General features: G+C 39.4%; 1 protein-coding gene across 5 annotated transcripts in view; it reads right to left on the reverse strand.

Moving 5' to 3' along the window:
• The window catches only part of ggt1b (gamma-glutamyltransferase 1b), an 81,908-nt gene that overhangs the window by 57,843 nt on the left and 19,391 nt on the right, over positions 1 to 4,674 (reverse strand). The gene's annotated exons all lie outside the window — the stretch shown is intronic.

Here is a 4,674-nt window from a genome sequence, read left to right on the forward strand (position 1 = left end):
ATTATGCAAGCATTTGAAGGAAATCAAATAACTGTGTTTCCTGGAATCATGAGAAACACTGAGCTGCAGTTTTGGTGTGAAAGTGAATTTCTGTTCATGTGTTTGACGGTGTGTGTGTTTGACGGTGTGTGTGTGTGTGTGTGTGTGTGTGTGCGTGGTGGTGTGGGGGGGGTGATCACTCATTTGTGTTTTTTATTGCTCTTGTTTCGCAATCCTGGAGACAGATGGGTGTTGGACTCTCTCCAAGAAAAGCCAACAATCCATGCACACAGTTTAAACTTGTCATCTGGTTCTCATCCAAAAGTCAGTTTGTAAAATCTACTGACCGTAAGCCGCCCCCAGAAGTGCGGGGGATCCTAAATCAATCCCCACGAAGGTGTCATGTCTTAGGTTTTGCAGCATTTGTTTTTTTCCCACACATTTTCCAGTAAGTGTGTGAATTTTAAAAAGGTAATTTCCATGACATGGTTGTCTTCGTCAGAAACTGCATAACTTGAAGCAGACTGTGACGGAGTGGATGAATTATAAATTGTGCAATAGGGTGAACATGGGAGGCAGCTGTGAGAACAAAGCACAGATGCTAATGAGAGACAGTGTGGGAAGAAAATGAATATTCAAGATCGCTCAATGTGTCAAAACATGTCAGGCGTGCATGGAGCTGGCATGCTTCGATTAATCAGAAAATGAATCAATAACAACAAATAACAACAGCTGGTTGCAGCTTCTCAAATGTAAAGAGTTGCTTTCCACTGTACAAACCACTGTGTCCAGTTGTCCAACTTTCCAAATTAACAATATGTATATATTCATAGATTCTGGATTTCCCAAAGAGGAAGAAAGAGCAGATGTAATTTTAAGAATTTTTAACAAAGTAATTGTTGCGGAAAAACCATCCCGATTCGACTGTTGTCAGGCCAATAAATAGGTGTTAGCAGTCGCTATAAGCACCATAGATGTGGGTCAGTAGAGGCCTACTACGCCTATTATGTTGTAAAAGTGAAAGTGAAACGTAAAAGCATCTGAAAACTGAATGAAGCGTTAAGTTTTGAAAGGCTTCTTTAGGTTTAGGCAATAAAACTACAACTTCTTTAGGTTTAGGCAACAAAACTACAACTTCTTTAGGTTTAGGCAAAGAAAAACAGGTTTAGGCAACAAAAGTACACTTTCTTGAGGTTTAGGCAATAAAACTAAGACTTCTTTAGGTTTAGGCAACAAAACTACAACTTCTTTAGGTTTAGGCAAAGAAAAACAGGTTTAGGCAACAAAAGTACACTTTCTTGAGGTTTAGGCAATAAAACTAAGACTTCTTTAGTTTTAGGCAACAAAACTACTTCCACTACAACTACACATTGTTGGTTTCACACAGGATGCGAACTCTGGTCTCCTGGGTGAAATCGTGAAATCGTCTCTGACCTCCAACCCTTATAGAGTTTCACACTATCTATACTACAGCACCTGACTTCCTCTTCTGCTCCTGTCATAATTACTACGGGCGCTAGAGGTCGCTGTCATGTTCTTTTATACCTTCTTTCAGTGATCTACCATGTGAATGGATGATAAAACCTACAAGTGGGTGTAGTAGGCTCCTATTGACCCATATTTATGGTGCTTATAGCGACTGATAACTCCTATTTAATAGCCTGACAACAGTCTATTCAACTGAAAAACCATATCAGACACAAATTATTACAAGCAGAGTATTTTTGTATGTCTTAAAACATGTCTGGAGGGGATCTACAACAGACTAATCAATAATAGATATAGTCATTAATTGAAGCCTTTCTGTAACAGCTAATGCTCTTTAACATTTCTTTCAGCTAGAAAAAAAAGGTCACTTTTGTCACTTAAAACATTGAATGTGTTGTTAAAAAGCCAGTGATGTAGAAGGATATTACATTTTCTGTGAAGCCGTGAGAGGAAACTGAAAGTCAAACAGACAAATGTGCAGGAAAATGAAGGAACAAGAGTTGACACAAACAAAACTCCCACTCTGGTGATAGGTCAAGAAGATTGGACAAGAAACAGAATATGAAAGGCTGACAGGAGACAGTAACAGGACCAGTGGCGTTATTTCTATTTAGTAAGGCAGATGTTTATTCTAGCTGTTTATATTTTGGTGAGCCAGGATGAAAACGTCTCTTTTTCTTATTTATTTATGATTTGGCTTCAGCCACCGGCCTTTTCCCGTAACAGTTCTCTTCCTCTTCTTTTTCTACTTACTCATTAGGCTCAGAGTAATCTTTCACAGAATAAATGTTGATCAAAAACAGCATGTGTGTTTGAGTACACTCCAATTAGCTATCATTTTACTGGCATCTTCACAACCAAACTACCAACAGCTGGAGAGAACTATTTGATCATTCTGTCCAATAACGATCACACTGATAGTTTCCTATCAAGCACCAAGATTATAATGTTTCTCCATAAGGTCTATGGTCTGACATAATCATGTAAAAAGTTTGTATCAGTGTCATATAGGGTCACTTGGCAGCATCTAGTGGTGTGGTTGCAGATTGTAACCAACTATACCTCTGATTGTTCGCCTTGCTTAGAGGCCATCCTTACCATAATAACCAACACGTTCTCATTCCAACTCGTCACATACTGACGCTAACTCAGACACCTCGGCGTCACTTTTCAGTCACAGCAAGTAGTGAATTTAACAAAAACACTTGCTTAGGTTTAGGGCAACAAAAATAATTAGTTAAGTTTAGGAGAAAAACAACATGGTTGGGCTTAAAACTACGATGTTTTTACAGTGCAAATGTGACTTGATGTGAACACGGGACATGAACAGCGGTGTCCTGGATGAAAGCCTTGTGTTTGTTGGACCCATCCACCTCCGTTCCCGCCCGCCCGGCGTGCCTCTTTCGCTCTTTAAACTACGTCACCAGTGCACATCCCCTGTGTGTTTACTGTTGCTGCGGGTGGGTTTACATTGTATGGAAAATGAGAACAGGCTGGAATAACACTACTTCAGGAGCAACGGAAGTCAGATGGAGGCTGGCGGTACCACAGTTTTGCACTCTGCGGCTCACGTTGCCGCAGTTTCACAAGCATGTCGGAGAACTACGGTGGCATTCAGGTAACGTAAAAATATGAAAGGCTCTATGTAGAACCAGTGTTTGGTTTGTCTGTTCTGGGCTACTGTAGAAACATGACAGAGCAACACACTGGACTCCCTGAAGAGGACCCGCTCCCTATGTAGATATGAAGGGCTAACGAAAATACAATTCTTAGTTTCAGGTGATTATACACTAATAAAAACATAGTTATGAATATTCCATTCCATTCCTGCTAATAGATCCCCCGAAATGTTACACACTGTTCCTTTAAAGCGTGGTTAAATGGAAGGAAAGGGGTCAAGTTAAAGGGATTTCATGTGGTGCTCATAGCCTCAGATATTACAGTTGTGAAAATCAGCAGCAAGGTATCTTTAGAGAAACAGTGTCCCAGTTACTACAGATTATCCACTGACAGTTTTCATTGGATCTACTTTCTACTGAAGAAATAGTCTCTATGAAAATTGTTGGCAGTGAGCGCTGTGGATTATCCAGAGAAATGGGGACACTGTTTTTCAACGCTGTTAGCACCACAAACATGATTTCATTCACTCAGTCATTGCGTTTGGGTAGAGACAGAAATGTCAGAGATGGATTTGTCAAAACCTGCTCTAATAAAAGCAATGGATATTTTAGTATAGGCCTATAGTATATTTTGCAAATATGAGAAAGAGTTTGCACACTTCCTTCCTCCAATGCAACTTTCAACACTGTGGAAGAAAATTCAGGCCGAGTCTGAAGCTGTAAAGTGTGTCACTGGTGGCCTGAGGGCCTCCACAGATCTTTTAATGTGGTTGTGTGAAATAAAATCAACATAGTAGGGTCACTGTTTGATGTACTGGAAATGGCAGAGAATTTAAAGAGACTCAGGCTGCAGAATAATACTGTATTTGCATCAGACGGACACCTTAAAATGCACTTTTTTTTTTGGTTTCCTTCTCTACTTTTGCAACAGCTGCATCACTTATAAGTTTGATTCAGCTGCATTATACAGTAAGAGCATAATAAGCAGCATGAGCAGCCTTCCTCTTCCTCCCCCTGCGGCTCGGTTATTATAGTGAATGATAATAATGATGTGGCAGAGCTATCTGCTGCCCCCTGCGGGCTCACAGTGGTACCGGCCATGTCATGAAGAAAACCTCTAATCTCTTTACTGCAGACGGCACCCACGCGCACAGTCGCATGCACACGCACACACAGGCTAAATATGGCAGTAAATAAGATTGGAGACGCATTTACTTTTGGTACAAAACAAACAGAAATACACTGTGTTGGTGCAGAGGATTACCTATGGAAGTAAGAGCATGACAAAAAAAATATATTAAAAAAAATGCAAATAATCTATAGTGCAGACTATTTTAGTGATATAGAATAAAAATCCTCAAGTTGATTAAAATATATATATTAAAAAAAAACATTTTTGCAACTAAATCTATAGTGCAGACTATTTCAGTGATATAGAATAAAAAATAACTTAAAAGAATAAAAAAAAAAGTCTGATGCAGCCAAGCAGTTTATTTTATTATAAGACAAGTGCATTTGCATTGGTACAAAACAAACAGAAATAACACTTTGTTGGTGCAGAGGATTATTTTAGGTTTTTGGCTCTTGT

Source organism: Sebastes umbrosus, chromosome 19 (genome assembly GCF_015220745.1).
Source record: "Sebastes umbrosus isolate fSebUmb1 chromosome 19, fSebUmb1.pri, whole genome shotgun sequence".
Lineage (NCBI taxonomy): Eukaryota > Metazoa > Chordata > Actinopteri > Perciformes > Sebastidae > Sebastes > Sebastes umbrosus.